The sequence below is a fragment of the Oryctolagus cuniculus genome, chromosome 4 (assembly GCF_051225735.1).
Source record: "Oryctolagus cuniculus isolate XC-2025 breed Fujian yellow rabbit chromosome 4, ASM5122573v1, whole genome shotgun sequence".
Classification (NCBI taxonomy): domain Eukaryota; kingdom Metazoa; phylum Chordata; class Mammalia; order Lagomorpha; family Leporidae; genus Oryctolagus; species Oryctolagus cuniculus.
In genome coordinates, this window is record NC_142870.1 from 113,895,316 (window position 1) to 113,915,776 (window position 20,461).

Below are 20,461 nucleotides of genomic sequence, written 5' to 3' on the forward strand. Positions count from 1 at the left end.
TTGACACTCTTGTTTATGGCCTCAGTAATCACCCTAGGCTCTTGTCATGAGCTGCCAAGGCTATGGAAGCCTCCTGAGTTCACTGACTCTTGTGGGGAGCAATCCGGACTAGACTAAGTTACTCGAATTAGGACTTATTCTATGCATCTGCTCTCCCACAATATGGCGCTGGGAGAGAAGTAAACAGCTTCCGCACAGCTGCCTCCAGTTCAACCAATTAACTGTAGGACTTGCTCCTGATTGGAGAGCAGCGTACTCGGCGTGTGGGCAGCCGAGTTGGGATTGGCGGAGGAGGACTATAAAGGAGGAGAGAGACGGCATGCACCAGGAACATCTATGGGGAACATCTAAGGGAACCCGTGCAGCCCCCCAGAAAGAGCCGGCCGGCGGTGTGCCGCTCCCCTGCGGAAGTGGGGAATGTGGCCAGGGGGAACTGCCCTTCCACGGAGGTGGAAGAACCAGCAGCAAACCCGGGGAGGGCCGAGCAGACAGAAAGAACAGCGCAGGGTCCTGTGTCGTTCCCCCACGAAGACGGGGAGCGACATAATGGTGCCGTGACTCGGATATGAAGCCTAGGCAGGGTTCTGTGTCGTTCCTCCACGAAGAGGGGGAGCGACATAATGGTGCCGTGACTCGGATAGGAAACATGACTCGGATTAGGAAACCTAGGACGGATAGGAAACTTAGGAGGGAAGAAACGGGAAGAAGCAGGAAAATACCGGAGAGAGAGACTAGCAAAGAGCCTAGGTGCCGGAAGAAGCTATTGAAAGCCTAGGCATAGACTGGGATATGGACTGTGGGAAAGAAGTTAGGATTGAAAGCGAAAGTGAAAGCTTTCATAGACTCGGATGCGGACTATGGTGGGGAAGCTAGGAGATTGAAAGCGAAAGTGAAACCTGGAGGAGGCTTGGACTCGGATACGGACTGTGGGGAGTAGCCAGGAGAAATGAGAGGAATATTGTTGGAAGAAAACTTAAGGAAACATACCGGGTAGAGAGAAATGTTAGGGAGGATGAAGCCGCGAGTGCAGGCCAAGCCATCTTGGAATTCTTCAAGTCACCCCGGGGAGCAAGAGGCGAAGATCTGGAACCAGAGGCAGAGACGTGGGCCGCCAGGATTCGCCAGGTTAGTCCGGGGAACTTGGACTGAATGCCGGTGGTGGCGGAAACATTCGCGGAAGCCGCCGCGTGCAGAGAGAGCACGGGGCGCTGGCGCGAGGCCGTGGTGCGGGCGCGAAGTGCGTGGAGACCGCGGAGCGTGCGCGCAGAGCCGGGAACCCGCCGGCGGGGCGAGGCGCCGGGAAGCCGCGCAGAGCCGTAAAGCTGCCGCGGGGCGAGGCGCCGGGAAGCCGCGCAAAGCCGGGAAGCCGCGCAGATCGGAGAAGCGCGGGCTGAAGCGGCTCAGAGCCGGGAAGCCGCCGAGAAGCAGTCTCGGGGCGGGCGCCGGAAAGCCGCGGGGATAAGAGAAACAGAAGTTTAGAAGTAAAGTGAGAAAAATAGGAATGCTGGAAGATAGAAGTAAAATGGGAGAAATAGGAATGCCCGGAGATAGAGAAATAGAGAAATAAAAAGGCCTCCCTACAACACTGCAATGTGAGAGCTTGGATTCGGTCTGCCTAATCAAGTGAGGCGATGAGCACCTGCGGGCAGCTAGCAGCTTATGCGCCGCAGGTCACCGAAGACAGGCACGAATTAACATCAGTAAGGCTTCCCCACAATACAACAATATTAAGCTTGGATTCGGTCTGCCTGATTTAAGGCGGTAAGCGCCAGCAAGCAGCTCGACCAGAGTATGAGCTGCAGGTCACCGAAGATAGGCACAAACCAACACTAATAAGTCTCCCCCACAATACGGCAATGAGAAGGCTTGGATTCGGTTTGCCTGATAGGTTTTGTAAACACCTGCAGGCAGTTCTAGCAGAGCAGAGCATGCGCTGCAGGGCACCGAACACAGGCACGCATCAGCGCCTAAAAACCTCCTCACAACATGGCGAAGAGAGGACCCGGATTCGGTTTGCCTGATAGGACTTGTAAGAGCCTGTGGCAACTCTAGCAAGTAGAGCAGAGTGTGTGCTGCGGGACACCGAAGACAGGCGCGTATCAACGCTAAAAAATAAAAAGAAAGGGGGATCTGTGGGGAGCAATCCGGACTAGACTAAGTTACTCGAATTAGGACTTATTCTATGCATCTGCTCTCCCACAATATGGCGCTGGGAGAGAAGTAAACAGCTTCCGCACAGCTGCCTCCAGTTCAACCAATTAACTGTAGGACTTGCTCCTGATTGGAGAGCAGCGTACTCGGCGTGTGGGCAGCCGAGTTGGGATTGGCGGAGGAGGACTATAAAGGAGGAGAGAGACGGCATGCACCAGGAACATCTATGGGGAACATCTAAGGGAACCCGTGCAGCCCCCCAGAAAGAGCCGGCCGGCGGTGTGCCGCTCCCCTGCGGAAGTGGGGAATGTGGCCAGGGGGAACTGCCCTTCCACGGAGGTGGAAGGGATAGTAGCCAACCCGGGAAGAACCAGCAGCAAACCCGGGGAGGGCCGAGCAGACAGAAAGAACAGCGCAGGGTCCTGTGTCGTTCCCCCACGAAGACGGGGAGCGACAACTCTGATCATGGCTTTGTTCTGACTCAGCCCTAACTGCTGCAGTCATTTGGGGAGTGAACCAGTGGCTGGATGATATCTTTCCCTCTTTCTCTATAAATCTGCTTTCCAAAATAAATAAATAAATAAATATCTACTATTTTTTTTCTTTGGTAAGGGACTACAGGTATATTTACTTCAAAATCCCATTCCTAAATTTTTATTTGCTCAATAAAGCTACAGAATAAAATAATCTCACAGAAAGTCATAGCTAATGCTGAGCAAAAAATTGCCTGAGTTACAGTGGAAGATGGTAAAGAAAGGAATAGAAAGGCTCAGGAGCAGGTGCATAACATGATTATAGAATGTCAGATCAGAGGACCTATAAAAAGAACTTGCTCCATTGGAAGGCCCAGAGGACTCATCTTTTGTCAAATATGTAATAACTGTACTCATGAAAGGGATATATACTGATATCAGTAAAAGGAGACTCACTTCTGTACTCTAGATCGATGGTTGAAGAGGTAGCCACAAAACTGGATTGTTGATTGTAAAGAAAATTATGAAACCCCAAAGTAACAGAGGCCAAGTTCTATTGATAAACCACCTGAAGTCAGGAAGTCACAAAGTGCTGTTGTGTCCAACTTGGGCAGAGAAGCAGTAGGGAGCTTTATTGATAAAGAAGTTGACAAGTTAGTTAACAGAACACGGAGTTGCTAGGAGTAAAATACATAGTAAATAAAGATAGTGTTCCAAATCTATAATCAGAAGTACAAATGGAAGATTAGGAATCCAATGCTGGTTTCCCCCATAAATACTTATGATCTCATGCTCAGTTCTCAGACACGAGCCAATATTCAGATCTTGAGCTCATTTACTTAAACAAGTATTCAATTACCCTGTAATCCTTCCCCAAAAGGGCCTATGAACATTTACTCGGGTGATTCTACACTAAGTGAATGTAAGCACTCAGATATATGAGGACTGTTGGCTATAGGACCATAACTGATATTTAAACTGGGAAACCTGAAGTGCTATCAAGGCCCACAGGTGTCAGTGGAGGTATGAAAGGGCTGGTAATAGATGAACATCCAGCTAAATACCATGACTATTTTCCCTGCCCTTAGTATTATAATTAGGGCTGTATTTCATGACATCCATAACAGTTTCAGTGAAGTGGTCTTTAATTATATATATATATATATATATATAATCCAACAACGCATCAGAAAAATCATTCACTCAGACCAAGTGAATGCTGGGATACCAGGATAGTTCAACATATGTGTATCAATAAATGTGATACATCACATTACCAAACTGCAGAATTAAAAAAAAATGAGTATTTCAATAGATACAGATAAAGCATTTGATAAAATACAATATTCTTTCATGATAAAAATCTTAAGCAAATTGGGTTTATAAGAAACATACCTCAGCACAATCAAGGCAATATATGAAAAAACTTCAGTCAGCTTCCAGCTTTACCTCTATGATTCAGGAGACAGATAAGGATGACCACTCTCACCATTTCTTTTCAAAATGGTTCTAGAAATGTTGGTCAGAGTCATTGGACAAGAAAAATATATCAAAGGGTTGCAAAGGAGAAAGTCAAATTATCCCTGGTTGCTAATGACATGATCCTATACATTTGAGAACCAAAATAGTCCAGTAAAAAACTTTGGGGGTCATATAACAGTTTGCCAAAGTTGCAAGCTATAAAATCAACACTCAGAAATCAATAGCATTTTGCAAAAACAATGTCATAGCTGAGAAAGAACTTGTAAGATCAGTTCACTCACAATGTCTTCCAAAAACTTAAATACCTTAGAGTAAATCTAAAATCTAACAAAAGAAGTGAAAGAGCTCTACAATGAAATTTACAAACATTAAGAAAAGAAATAGAAGAACACACACACAAATTGAGAAATCTCCCATGTTCATTTACTGAGATAATTAATATCAATATGTCTATATAACTCAGAACAAATTGCAGATTCCATGTGATCCCAATCAAAATATAAGACTTTCTTCTCACATCTGGAAAAAAATGACCCTAACATACATGTGAAATCATAAGAGACCCTGGAAAACTAAAGCAATCCTAGGCAATAAAAATAAAGCTGGGGCTCACTATACCTGATTTCAAGGCATATTAACAGACAGTCAAAATCAAAACAGCATAGTAATTGTGTAATAATAGATGTTGGCCAATGGAACAGATTAGAGAATACAGAAATTAATCCACACATCTACAACCAAGTAGTCTTTGAAAAATGAATTAAAATCATTCACTGGAGAAAGGACAGTGTCTTCAACAAATGGTGTTGGGAAAGTTGAATCTCTGCATGCAACAAGACCCCTACTTTACAACCTGTACAAAAATCAACTCACACTGTAAGAGGGATCTAAATCTTAGGCTTGAAACTATCAAATAACTAGAGGAATATATAGAAGAAACACTGAAAGCTATTGGCATAGGCAAAGATTTCTTGGATAAGATCCTAGTAGCACAAACAATACAGGCAAACATTTTCAAAAAATGATTACATAAAGCCAACAAGTTTCTGTACAGCAAAGGAAACATTAACAAAGTAAAGAGGCATCTAACAGAATGAGAGAAGATATTTATAAACTAAACATCTGATAAATTATTAATATCCAGAAAATATAAGGAGCTCAGGAAACTCAATAACAAAACAAGCAATTCAAGTAAGAAATGGGCTAAGGATATGAACAGACACTCAACAGACGAAATAGAAATGGCCAACAGGTACATGAAAAATGCTCAAGATCACTAGCCATCAGGGAAACACAAATAAAAACTACATGAAGGTTCTTCTCACCTCAGTTAGAGTAGCTATAATCAGAAAAATATGCTGATGAAATGTGGGATAAAAGGTACATAATACACTGTAGATATGAATGTAAACTTTTATGGAATATGGTATAGAGATTCCTCAGGAATCCGAAAGTCGATCTACCTATGACCCTTTGGCTATCGTATGATTCCACTCCTGGAAATTTATCCAAAGTTAATGAAATCAGTATATTGAAGAGTTAACCATATGCCCATGCTTACTGCAGCTCAGTTCACATTAACTAAGACATGGAATCAGCCCAGATGTCCATCAACTGATGACTGGATAAAGAAACGATGGTATAACTACACAATGAAATATGACTTCATAGGGCCGGCGCCACGGCTCACTAGGCTAATCCTCCGCCTAGCGGCGCCGCACACCGGGTTCTAGTCCCGGTCGGGGCGCCAGATTCTGTCCCGGTTGCCCCTCTTCCAGGCCAGCTCTCTGCTGTGGCCCCGGGAGTGCAGTGGAGGATGGCCCAGGTGCTTGGGCCCTGCACCCCATGGGAGACCAGGAAAAGCACCTGGCTCCTGGCTCCTGCCATCGGATCAGCGCGGTGCGCCGGCCGCAGTGCGCCGGCCGCGGCGGCCATTGGAGGGTGAACCAACAGCAAAGGAAGACCTTTCTCTCTGTCTCTCTCTCTCTCACTGTCCACTCTGCCTGTCAAAAAATAAATAAATAAATAAATAAATAAATAAGAAATATGACTTCACAGAAAAAAAAATGGAATCCTGAGTCCTGTTTTTTGCAACAAAATGGATACAACTGGAGACCATTAAGCTTAGTGAAATAAGCCAGTCTCTAAAAGACAAATGTTTTCCTTGATGTGGGGTAACTTAACACACAGAGTACAAAAACAACACAATGTATATGAGCAAAGTTGACATTTTGAGATTTGATTATTGCTTATAGCCCTGTCTATATTCTGGAAGAACACTCATTTTTTACACTTACTACATGTTGAATTCTTTATTTAGTAGAAACTTATCCTTTAGATTATCAAGAAAATTGATAGTATATCATTTTAAAAATTAAAAGAAAAATCAGAAAATAAGGACCAAGTACGAGAGAGAGGGAAGGAAGGAAGGTATGGTGAAAAAATTATGTTTTTAAAATTGCATATATGAAATATTTAAAATTTGTTCCCCTTTTACTAATAAAAAAGGAAAAAAATTGACAAATGTTTAGGAATATAGATATTTTTACCCTGATTGTACCTGATGCAATATATACATGTCTCAAAACATTACATGATATGCACAACTTTTATCTGTCAGTTATTTTTTTTTTAAGAAAAGAGAGAAATAAGTTATCAATGTGGTCCTCAGATCTCCATCCAGTAAGAAATCACTCTGAGAACTACAATTAGATGACAAATCCAGCTTCCATACCTTCTGAATCTACTGAAGAACTGAGGCTATGTCCTCTGTGGAACGTTCGCCAGTAATGTATAAGCAAAGAAGACACACTAGAGATACCATGGCTATTGTCTGAAGAAATCCCTAACTACATTTTTTTCCTATTCTTTATCCTCTTCATGGCTATCAGATCTGAATTGAAGTGAAAGTTCACCCTGCCAACTTTTATTGCTTCTTCCTATTAAATTCCACAGTAACTGAATAACTTTACTAACATATTTACACTTTAACCCTTAGGAAGTAAAATAATACCAATCATGTGAGTAGCACTACAGTTCAATTATAGTCAATTTATTTCAAGGTTTATTTACTGTATACCTGCAACATATATAAGATACCTATGTATTAATAAATTATATATAATACATGAACTCTGTATAATATATGCTATATATTATATATTCATTTATATGTATTAGTCATGCATACACATATGAGCAAATGTGATAGGCTTCTTATCTTCAAGCAATATAGTGTTTATCTGCAGAGATGAACATATGCAAAATACTGTTATATGATTTAGGCAATGATAAGATCATGTGTTAATGGGAATGCATTGATATGTTCTGAGAGGAGAGAAGCTCAAAACTTTTGTGACTGGGAATTTCTACGAAGATTTTTCTAGTGAAAGCTTATAGTCCTTGGTCAACTTGTGATACCTTATATTTTCTGAAAATGGCCAGAAGTGTATGTTCATGCTACATCCATTCATCCTTCACGATCTTGAAGTTGCTTTCTACCAGCTATCAAGAGCTGTAGTACATTTCCCCTCCCTTGAACCTCTGAGAGTCTTTGAAACAGCTCCTATTAATAAAGTAGAATGCAGCAAAGGTGATGTTTACACTACTTCTAAGTTCTAAAATTGGTATTGCTTATTTCTCAGGACATGTGAGGCAATATATTAGAAACTACTTCCATAAAGATTCTATGTTAGAAGGAAATGAGGGAAGACCCCAGAGATAGAGAAAAATGCTGGAGGAGGTCCTGCTGTTTGGATCTTCCTCAATTAAGCCCAGATCTATACATGAGTTAACCTCCATATGGTTCTATCAAATGTCCTCCCCACTGCCCAAATGGCAACAGATACCAGCATTCCCTCTCAAGGGCTTTCCAAACTGCAGAATCACGATGAAAATCAATGCCATTATAATGAACTAAAATTAGATGTATTTTTATATACTGTGCTAAATAGTTGCAAGAGCAAAATAACTGAAATATTTATAATTTAAATAATAATAGTGTTAGGGGCCAAATTTTTTAAAAATAAATAAGATAAACATTCTTGTAAATTCCTCCTCTGTGTTCCACTTTAACAGAGACCAGGAGGAAGCGGTGTGAGCAAGGCATCAGGAGCAATGTAACAAGGTGGCAGGCCAGCTAATTGCTTTACACAATGACCTGACCCAACAAGCCAGTACACTACAAATGGCATTGGTTTTCAATGTGGAAATCCCTCAGGGCTTTGGCCTCTGAAGAGCCCTGTCAGCTCTGCCAGCCAATAACTGGGGCACTGGAAATGGAACTTCACTGGGTTCGAAGGACTCCCAGTCCAGAACTGTAGAACTTGTTGGCTGTAGCCTGAAAAGCCTTTCACTTCGTACCACATCCAAAGTAACCTCTGCCATCAGTGGGGCAGCCTAGGGTCAGCAACACTGTAGTCAGAGCTGCAAATTGGCTTTTAGAGATCCTGCCTATTCTATATGAGCCTCCTATTCAGGCCATCTCTGTTCCCAGGCCAGCCAGGTAATGGAAGTGAACAGAGTATCTTCCCTAAGGAGATCCGCACCTCCTTTATGATGTCTCTTCCCGTACCCCAATGGATAGACAGGTCTGGACTTCATATGTACCTGACCAGGCCTTAACACCCACCAGATTATTATCAAATTGTTCCGTTCAGTTTCTGTTTGCCTCTCAGTGGGAAAATGTCCTCATAATTTGGACAGTACCTTTCATAGATCCACTAGCAATGACTCTGCCCTTTGTTTTTTTTTTTTTTTTTTCAATTTTTTTATTTATTTATTTTTGACAGGCAGAGTGGACAGTGAGAGAGAGAGACAGAGAGAAAGGTCTTCCTTTTCCATTGGTTCACCTCCCAATGGCCGCTGCGGCCGGTGCACCGCTCTGATCTGAAGCCAGGAGCCAGGTGCTTCCTCCTGGTCTCCCATGGGGTGCAGGGCCCAAGCACTTGGGCCATCTTCCACTGCATTCCCGGGCCACAGCAGAGAGCTGGCCTGGAAGAGGGGTAACTGGGACAGAATCCGGCACCCCGACAGGGACTAGAACCTGGGTGCAGGCGCCACAGGCGGAGGATTAGCCCAGTGAGCTGCGGCGCTGGCCGACTCTGTCCTTTGTTTTAGACCCTGTGTATTTAATGTGCTTGTTAGATTCATTATTTTCATTCTTGAAGCAAGAAAAATTCTAGATGGCCATGCACAGGAAAACTTGGATGGAAGCAGTTTCTCCAAGATGGCACTGCAGCCCCCGGAGAGGCCACTTACTGCTGGAACCCTGTCTTGACTACGCATCCCTAGAATACGATACGGAGAGATCCTGGTTGCAATGGGTGCAGATGAAATAGAAAATAGAGTCTATCAAGATTCAGATGGTACTTCAGATGAAACCTCAAGTGGAGGTTACCTCCTACCAATGCAACCTGGATGGCAATGACCACAACTCTCGAAATTCCACACCCTAAGCAGCCCCATGAAAAACAATCCGTTGTAAGCAGGAAGCAGCCTGGATGAGATCGACACCCTGGGTCCCTACAGTAGTAGAGCATGCGTTAAAAGAGGGGGTGCTGAGTTCATCCAGTTAGGCTAAGTGTCTGTGGGCCCCTTTGACTGTAGCAAAATATTGCTTGCATGCAAGCTGTAAGTTGCAACGGAGAGGTTTGCTCTGAGACCTGCTTGTACCTCTCCCTATCTTTTCCTAATGTGACATCTGCTCCTCCTCAGTCTGATTTTCAGTCCTTGTATCCTTAACTGGTTGATAGACCTTATCAAGCAGCACATAGCCTCTGTTAAACTCATGTATGTTGGGACTCATTATAACCCTTTGGAAGGCGAAGGCGAGTCAATGCTTTGACTCCTTACTAAAAAGAGTGGGTAATGAAGTGTCAGGTTTGAAATGTCGGGTCAGCTTAAATAAACTCCATAGTGACTGTATATGCCACTTTCTGTTTTCTCTTTGTCTAACCACCACTCTCTCTGTGAGAGTGAGTGGGGGACTTTCTGGGAATTGTCAAGCTACATCCTAGGTAAGGCCTGGCTGTAACAAGCCTTTGGTAAGTGAACCAGTGAATGGGATGTCTAAGCCTCTCTTTCTCTGGCTCCGCCTTCTTTATCTCAGCCTTTATGGATTTCAAATAAAATTAATTAATAAAAAAGCATACATATTTTATTCTTTACTTGAAGATCAGTGTAATCAGAATTTATCAAATTCAAAGGCAGAGATTTTCTTCACTTTTTACAATCTCTAGTAGATCCAATTACAAAAAAATTTCAACAAGTTTCAATTAACTGAGGAATAGTGGTATGTATTAGGGTGAATTATTTGTTCATCATTACTTCAGTAATGGTATATTCACTAATAAATTTTAGTTCTTCATTTTTCACAAACAATATGAGTAGTAGTGAGGATGTTTATTTTCAAAAGACAAAAAATTTCTCAAGCTCAAGCTAAAATGAAATTTAATAATTCATGCAGTAAGGGCAAGGGGTTTAAAGGCCCAAGAGACAATAAAATTCAAAAAATATTGTAAATATTCAGTTTCCATTCCACCTTTTAACTTTAATCTTATTTTTATTCTCTACATTTTAAATTATAAACCCTCTAACTAACACTAAAGATGCTCCCAGGCAGCTCTGGATTCCATGGTCCATAGCATCAATTATTACAGACAACTCAGACCATTTCTTTAAAAATAGTACCAGCATATTTGACAATGATTCATTCATTGACTTGGCTAGAGAAATACGTTTTTAAATCAAAATATATGGCATGTGACATAGGTTATTTGGATATCTAGACCTGCATCATTGTGTTATTTCATCAAAAATGACATATAGACATAGATTCATTAAAGTATCTTTTCAACGATTTATCACATGTTCTTTTATTGTTGGTATTTCTATTTTAACCTGATGAAAAGTCCTTCTCTTTTTTTTTTTTTGTAGTATTCCATTGTGTATATATGCCATATGATTTGATAATATATGTTTTATTTTATTTTTTATTTTTTAACTTTTATTTAATGAATATAAATTTCCAAAGTACAGCTTATGGATTACAATGGCCCCCCCCCATAAATTCCCTCCCACCTGCAACCCTCCCCTCTCCTGCTCCCTCTCCCCTTCCAATGTGCCTGATCGCATCTGATCTCAGAAGCTAAGCAGGGTCGGGCCTGGTTGGTACTTGGATGGGAGTCCTTCATTTTTAAGGAATTGAGAATATTGATTTTTTTTTATTTTTCTTTCCTTCAATAATTCTGTTTATACTCTACGCATTTGATAAAAAGTTACTTTGTTCTAGACTCATACAATCTTCAATATGAATTGTATTTTAATTATATGAAAATTGAAATTATTGAATTTGAATAGTTAATGTTATTTATTTCTGGAATTGCTAGTTTATTATCTGAATTTGTAGCATTCTTAATTCCCTTGCTATGTTCAAATATTATGTCATACACTAAGTTTATATGAATACTACAATACATAACCTAAGGATTTCTTGGGAATATAAGTTGTGCTAAATTGTGCATATTTTTCATACAACATTTCTGTCATTTCTGTATCTTATCATAATTTGCTATTCAAGAGTTTCCCAGTTCTCTAAGTTTGAATGTCCCATTTTTATACCTCATTGTACCAAATAGCCTAATCGACCCTTAGAAATGTATTTGATCTAATTAATCACTTCAGACTTGTTTCTTCAGGAATAAGAAACATTTTCATTGTAGCCGGTTTGTTGAGACAAAATAAAGTGCAAATTTTCATGTTGTGACATAGCTCATAATAAATATATCTATCAACCCAAGTTTCTGCAGACCTTATTTTAATCTTTCCTCCCCAGCCTTCCTTACCCTTGGCCTCAAGCAGTAGTCAGCTTTCTGTCATGAGATTGGCTTCATTTATTAGGATTTTTTACAAATGGAATCCTATAATATGTAGTACTTTCTCTCTCTCTCTCTCTCTCTCTCTCTTTTTTTTTTTTTTTGGACAGGCAGAGTGGACAATGAGAGAGAGAGACAGGGAGAAAGGTCTTCCTTTTGCCATTGGTTCACCCTCCAGTGGCCGCCGCGGCCAGCACACTGTGGCCAGCGCACTGCGCTGATCCGAAGGCAGGAGCCAGGTGCATCTCCTGGTCTCCCATGGGGTGCAGGATCCAAGCACTTGGGCCATCCTCCACTGCACTCCCTGGCCACAGCAGAGAGCTGGCCTGGAAGAGGGGCAACTGGGACAGAATCCGGCGCCCCAACCGGGACTAGAACCCGGTGTGCTGGCGCCGCAAGGCAGAGGATTAGCCTAGTGAGCTGCGGCGCCGGCCTGTAATACTTTCAATTTAGATTCTTCCATAATAATTTTAAGAACCACCTATACTCTTGTAACAATGGTCCATTTCTTGATATCATCAAATTGTGCTAATTTGTCAGGTTTACATAATCTGTTTATCTGTTCACGTTTTAATGGCCACTTGGGTTGTATCTGGTTTGTGGCTACTAAGGAAACAGAAATTTCTATAAACACTAGTTCAGAATTGGCTTTTTTTTTTTATAGGTACATAACTAGAAATGGCACCGTTAGGAATTATGAAAGATAAATGATTCTCCATCTCTCAATCTCTCACCCTCAATCTCCCTTTCTCTCACCTTCTCTTCCCCAGCCCATCGGGCTTCCCCCACCTGACAATCAACCTTTCCTCCAAATCTGGTGTTTGGTGTGTTTGTTTTGTGGTGGCCTTACTTTGGTGCCATGACTTGGATCCAAACTTTCCCATCATTTGTTCTCCCTTTGGGGATCTGAGCTGCTTTGGGATCCTGGATTTCTGCCAGCCACAAAACACATACCCGGACCTCCTTCCATGCCATCGAATGCTCCGTGATCTCCATCTACACCCTGGCCTTTCAGATTCCTGATGTAAGACAAGGTGGGCTGAGGATCCTCTCAATGTGACTCTCTATGGATTGTGGTTCTACTCGACTTCACCCAGAAGTACTGGTACCAGATAACACAATGCCTATAGCCTGTTGCCTTTCTGGACTCTGTGTCCAGGCAACAGTGGGTGTGAGTGATGACTCAACCCTTGTTTCCCCGCTATGGGCTAATCCCTGGGCTCCAGTAGGTACCTCTGCCCTCTGTGCTGATATCTTCCCATTGGATGGCTGTGATTTCTTGGACACCGGATATCTACCAATCAGACTCTACTGGTCACTATGGCAGCTTCTTATTCCCATGTTCCATCTGATCCTCCTCTTGGTTGTCTCTTATCTCAACAACCAGTTCAAGATCTCTATCTTTGAGCATTTGGAAAAGAGGAAGATTTTCTATGTCTAAGCTTTCACCTCTCTGAGCTCTGAAGCTCCTCTGGCTCTAGTTCTCTTAACAACCAAAGCTCTTGGTAAAAATCCAAAACCCCTTTTTACTATGTTCACTGATCCAGCTCTCACTGTCTCTCACTCACTATACCTCCGCCTCGGGCCAGGGAATTGCAACCTTTTCTCAGAACCAGCCCTCGTCTTATCTTGATCCTCTCTAACACCCTCCTCCCCGAGAAGCAAAGGCAAATTTGGGAACAAGCTGCCTCTATGCCATCACCTTCTGGCTCCCCTTGTTCTCCAACTGATCTTTGCTCCTCTCCCTCCTGTTCTAATTTCACCCTAAGAATAGCATCCTCCTGGGCCACCCTTCTGATGATTCTTTTGTTTTGTCATGAACAAGCCAAACAGGATAATCAGGTCTTTTGATGAGTTTAGTCCCCGCCTTGTAAGTGACTATCAACCTGACCTCATCAGGTCTCCTCAATTCTTATGAACTTGATTTCCTGCTCTCATTAGTGAGCATTTGCTAGACATATCTCTCCCAACCTATGTGAAATAATGATCCTTAAAACCAGCCAGCTCACTGGGTTTATTATTATTTCCAGACATATCTTCTTTTCCCTAATTGCCCCTTACTCTATCACCTTTCAGATTCTCCTCCTTAAAATTCACTGCAGGGATGCCCGCCTACTCTGGTAGATGTCTTCTCACATTAAACCTAACATAATGGTGAACAAAAATCTCCAGTAGACTTCTTGTCCCTGGCTCATAAGCACCAATGGGACCTGTCCAGCAGCTGCCTGAACATTTTGTTTGAGGCAGTCTCAAGTAGCTGACCCTCGACTAGGGCATCATTGGCCTAAGGTTCTTTGTGTAAAAAGAAAAGTAGACTCAAAATCAATTAGAATCTAAAAAGCTGTCTTTGGTAAATAACAATCTTGTAAATGAGAATTTGGTTCAACTGTAACTGGACATTGGTTTAAAGGAGTTTCTCTCTTTTGAATCTACAAAGATCACTACCTTTAAAAATATTGCTTAGTAACTTACTGAACTTGTTTTACAATTTGTTTTAGCAGGTTTCTGATGATATAGCAATGGGTAATCAGTACTAGTTATAGTCCCTAAGGTGGATTTTGCAGTCTCTAGTTTAATGTCACTGATTTATAGCTAGAGTTTTATTAAAGGAATAGGATTCCATATGAATATAGTTTTGACCATAATTCAGATAAAGGTAGGTATGATATCAGCATTTTCAGTCATCCAGGTGTAATTGCTAAATGTAAATTGAGTAAGGCAAATGAGATACATGTGTCTAAATACAAACTTTGGTACTCTTAGCACCTTATATTCTATGGAAAAACCACTTGAGTTTGCTAACATGTTTCCATAAATTGTCCATATGAAAATAGTTCAAGACTGCTTGAAAGTAACTAAGATTGAAATTTGATGTGTTATCTTATTTAGAAAATGTTGTCTTCATTCGGAAAATTCAAAAAGGTGATTTCAAAATGGAAATCAAGGAAATCAGCACATGGAAAGCAAAAACTATTAGTCTATTTGACCTAGAACTAGAATCTGATTCCCTGTTAGAGAAATGATATATTTATAATATTTTGAAATCATCTTAAAAATCTATTTAAAACCTGCAGCATTTTCTTTTAATAGTTTTGTTTAATTGGTGACTCTGTTGGGTTTCTAGCCAGCTCCTGTAAGCTGCTCTCTATTCCCTAGTTCTGTAAAAACCATCGCAAATTATGGGATATGATTCCATGCACCAGCTCTTAAATTTAAGGATTTTTATTCAATTTTTGGAACAATCAAGAGACACAGATTTTGTGTTCTGTTGAAGTAATCTATTGTGTTCTTTTAATGTTTCTGTTAAGTTCTAATTGTTTAAATACAGCTGAGTTTTTTTTTTTTATTAAGAGTTTTTTTTTTTAATCTATACTCATATTAAAGCATTTAAGTAATCTCTTTGTAACAGTGATCAAATTTGGTCTTTATTATGTCATGATGTTAAGGGATCCTATTTCTGTTAGGCATTTGAAACATCCTTGGCATCCTTGACAGGCATTCAAAAGAAAAACAAAAAAAGTCGAAGTTTCAAATTCCTTGGAATTCGGTATTTCAGCTGGGCCCCTGGAAATATCAAAGCATATGTCTCTCATCTTGTAGCGATATCAACTAATCAGGCTATTTTTTTTATTTTGTTTTGTTTTGTTTTAAATATTTTGTTTTATTTATTTGACAGGCAGAGTTACAGACATTGAGAGAGAGAGACAGAGAGAAAGGTTTTCCTTCCACTGGTTCACTCCCCAAGTGGCCGCAACTGCCGGAGCTGTGCCGGGGCCAGGTGCTTCCTCCTGGTCTCCCATGTGGGTGCAGGGTCACAAGCACTTGGGCCATCCTCCACTGCCTTCCCAGGCCACAGCAGAGAGCTAGACTGGAAGAGGAGCAACCAGAATTAGAACTGGTGCCCATATGGGATGCCAGTGCCACAGGTGGAGGATTAACCTAGTGTGCCACAGCACCGCCCCCCACCCAGGCTATTTGGATTATATCACAGGTACTATCAAGATGTGAAGTGGTGCCAAATTGTAAGTTATGATAATGTAAAATGCTACTGATACAAACATCCAAACATTAAAAAGTCTAATGATCTAGTGTTACCAGACATAGAAGTTATTTTAACGAGAAAGGCCCAGAAGCCTAAAAGGGATATTTTATAAAATCCTACAGGTGCTTTCAAAAATATTACATGGAATAAGCAAGCGCCTCTTCTTTTTGGCTAATGAGTTTATAATTTTAAAAGATGGCTATTTAAAGTCATTTGTCATCCAAAGTTTGTGTTCTCCTCCAAACACTAAAAATCAGATTTGCTGCTCCTAAAACTAAAACATTGCTTTAGTTAGTTTGGGATGGCTCTGTATGCAGATGAAGCCAATAGTATACTGCAGGTTCCAGCTGAGAGAAAGTATGGTTAATTGAGGTTACTAAGAACAGAAGCTAATTTGAAACAATTGGTAATTTAAAAAAAAAAAAACAGTTAAAGATTTTAAGAAGCTATTACTGAAACTGCTTTATTGTTCTATCTTGTATGTCATGTTATACGTGTATGCATGTTGTATGTCTACATGGGGAAATTTAAGAACTCTGTTTTAATTGGATTATAGATAAAATATTGCAATTTAAACTGTTAAGTTAATCGAAGGCGCATTTTGGTTTGTGTGACCTGAATCTCTGTATCAGATGCTTTAAATTTGTTGGTAGAAAGAAACTAAAACTGGGACCAGTGTTGTGGCATAGCTGGTAAAGCCTCCACCTGCAATGCCAGCATCCCATATAGGCACCGGGTCAAATCCCCACTGCTCCACTTCTGATCACACTCTCTGCAATGGCCAGGGAGGGCAGTAGAAAATGGCCCAAGTCCTTGGGCCCCTGCACCCACATGGGAAGACACAGAAGAAGCTCCTGGCTCCTAGCTTTGGATAGGAACAACTCCGGACATTGAGGCCAATTGGGGAATGAACCAGTGGATGGATAACCTCTCTCTCTCTGCATCAACTCTGCGTATAATTCTGCGTTTCAAGTAAATAAATAAATATTTTTTAGAAATAAACTAAAACTGGTTAAGCCATTGACATGTTTGTGCTTGAGTTTGCTGGTCAAGCAAGTTACATCATGTTAGACATTTAGCAGATGTTTCCACATACATACTTCCAACCTAACATGTATTCTTTTCTTAAAATTTATAGAAAGTGCTGGAACTCCTGGTAAATTTTTCATAAGTCTTTAAATTGATTGCTAAGTTTTCATTTGATGTTGTTATTGTCAGTTAAAGATCTGGGAAGCCTGACTTGTTCCCTCACTTCTCTAGTCTATTCAAGATGGGAAACTGACTCTATGCCAAAGGACTCTCCAGGATTTATGGTTTGATCTTTAGATCTTATAAAAGTAATAGTTAACATTTTTCTATATTAACTGCATAGCCAAAGTGAGAGCTTAAATTATGATTTCACAGCTAGATTTACTTGGCAATTGGCACAGTAAACAGGCAAAACCTCCCCTTTCAAACCCAATCAAAGGAGAGAAAGTTTTACTAATGACTTCAAATTTTATATATAAGATGGTCATCATGTTTAATGTTTTTTTTTTAAAGAATTTATTTATTTATTTGAGAGGTAGAGTTACAGACAGTTAGAGGGAAAGACAGAGAGAAAGGTCTTCCCTCCACTGATCCACTCCCCAAATGGCCACAACGGTCAGAGTTGCGCTGATCCAAAGCCAGCAGCCAGGAGCCTCTTCCTGGTCTCCCATGTGGGTGCAGGGGCCCAAGGACTTAGGCCATACTTCACTGCTCTCCCAGGCCACAGCACAGAGCTGGATTGGAAGAGGAGCAGCTGGGACTAGAACTGGTGCCCATATGGGATACCAGCAGCCTTCTTCATTGGCATTGTCTGCCTCACAGAAATATCACTAGCAGAACATGCCTGTGACTATAGACTTCTAGTTTAGGCCACCAAAGATTAAATATGGGACTTGAGAACTGCCTTGACTTGCATCCTCTTAAAGGTTTCCTCTGGTCAGCTTTAACAAAAAACCAGGAGGAAGAGAAACCTAGGCATCAGAAGCAATGTAAAGGTAGGCAGCAGGCCAATTAATGGCTCCATATAGTGATCTGCCATCAAGGAGACCAAACAGGCCAGTCCACTACATTGGTTTTTGATGTGGAGAGCCAGGGCTTCAGCAGAAGTCAGCTTATGAAGAGCCCTGGCAGCTCTGTCAGCAAAGAGTTGGGTCACTGAAAATTGAACTACCCTGGAATCAAAGGATTTCATGTCAGAGCCACAGATCTTGTTGGCTCTAATCTTAAAAGCCCTTCACTTGGCCCAGCTTCCAAAGTAACCACCACCGCTGAAGAGATGGCCAAATAAGGCCAGTAACATTACAGAAAGTCTGTAAATTTCCTGGCCAGCACTCCTCCCAGGTCAGTTAGGAAATGAAAGTCAACAGAGTTCCTTCCCCAAGGACTATCACACCTCCCTCAGAATGTATTCTATGTGAAGAGATAGATAAGTCTGGGCATCATACTTGGCAAGGCCTTAAAGTTCACCTGATTATTCTCCAGCCCCTTCTGTCAATTTCTATTTGCCTCTCAATTGGAAAACGTATCATGGTTTAAACAGCACCTTTCTTAGGTCATCTAATAATGACTTTGTCTTTTGTTCTAGACCCTGTCTAGCCCACTTGAGGCCTCATTCTTGTGTAATCATAGCCTCTACTTTTATATCAATGGCTCTACTCCTGACCCATGTGTATTGATGGTCCTCTTCCCAACTTAACGTTGTATGATTGTTAAGGATTTTTCGACATACAAGCCCCTCTACCCAGAACAGATGAGTGGTCTTTCTCCCAGCTTGGTTGGGATCAGCTTTGCAGCTTCTCTCTCCTCAGTAGTGATCTCAAGAACAGCTTTGGGCCAAAATGTTTTCTCAACCAACAGGCTCCAAAACAACTGCAACAGTTACAAGAGGAGGTCACTAGGTCCACTGAGACCTCAGCTGATACCTCACTAACAGGTGTAGTACTATGGAATAGACAGGCCTTAACACTGTTGTTATTATGTTAACCGATCAGGCCAAGCAAATCCACATCCATCAAACAGTATTCATCAGAGTCCATTTCCTCTCCTCTATGAAATCCTCTCATTACTTGGTTAATGATACTCTTAGGACCATTGGCTGCTATTCTTACCCTGTCTTTTTAAAAGATTTGTTTATTTATTTGAAAGGCAGAATTACAGAAAGACAGAGGCAGAGAGAGAGAGAGAGGGAGGTCTTCCATCCTCTGGTTCACTCCCCAGATGGCTGCAATAGCCAGAGCTGTACCAATCCAAAGCCAGGACCCAGGAGTTTCTTCCTGGTCTCCTATGTGAGTGCAGGAGCCCAAGGACTTGAGCCATCTTCTACTACTTTCTAAGGCCTTAGCAGAGAGCTGGATCAGAAGAGCAGCCAGGACTAGAAATGGTGCCCATATGGGATGCTGGGAGTGCAGACAGCCACTATACCCATCTTACATACTACTGTGTCTGATTGTTTACAGGTGAGAATGGAATGAACCAAAGGCTTCACCAACCAGGCAATCAATCAAATGCTGCTAAGGGATATACTCAGCTCCCCACCCAGGACATCGTGATTTGAGTCATCACCCCATGCCAGTGGAGGGAACCTTGTTACACCCATGTCAATAGGAAATAGGTCTAAAGAAAGATCATCATCCCTCCACCCTTCTTGGACTTTTGGGGATGACATGGACTTTTGGGGCTGATGTCATCCCATACAACATCTGCTTTATAAAAATAAAAGAGGGGAATGCTAGTAACATGATGCAGTCTTGTCTATGGCACAATCTATATCCTAGATATCCTCCTAGGCTCCAGCCCCTGCCACTATTGCTAAAGCCAGGTGACCAGATGGTCCAATCACAGGTGTCAGCTCTACCCCCACCCTAATGGGATTTGATGCTCCTACTTCCCTGCCCCCAGGCAAAGGTATAACAGGACCTGCTTCCTGCACATATGCTCTCTCTCTTGATCTCTCTCAATCTCCCTCTCTCTTTACTCTCTCTTCATCTCCCCTCAGCCCATCAGGCTTCCCCCACCTGACAAACTTTTCTCAAAAAAAAAAAAAAAAAAAAGATAAGTGATTAACTTATTAAGAAATTGTCAAACCATTTTGCCAAGTCATTAGATAATTTGATATTTCCTACCACCTTTGGCATGGCAGTCATTTTTATGAAAGAGAGAGAGAGAAATGAATGAATCTCCCAGCCACTGGTTAACATGTAACAGCTTAGGCTTGGCTGGACAATAACTAGGAACCTAGAACACAATCCAGTTCTCCCAAGTCAGTGGCAGGGACCTTATTACTTGAATCATCACAGTTGCACCTCAGGATCTTCATTAACGGGAAACTGGAGCTAGGAACATAGCTAGGAATTTAATCTTGTTATTGTGAAGTGAGCAATGCTCCTCTTAACCACAAAGCTAAATGTATG

General features: G+C 41.5%; 1 long non-coding RNA gene across 1 annotated transcript in view; it reads left to right on the forward strand.

Annotated features, from left to right (window-relative positions):
• The first annotated feature begins 219 nt into the window (after positions 1-219).
• The window catches only part of LOC149127080 (uncharacterized), a 28,968-nt gene continuing 8,726 nt past the window's right edge, over positions 220-20,461 (forward strand). The window contains exon 1 of the long non-coding RNA XR_016232583.1: positions 220-1,125. This is a non-coding gene — a long non-coding RNA (uncharacterized LOC149127080). The remainder of the gene's footprint in view (positions 1,126-20,461) is intronic.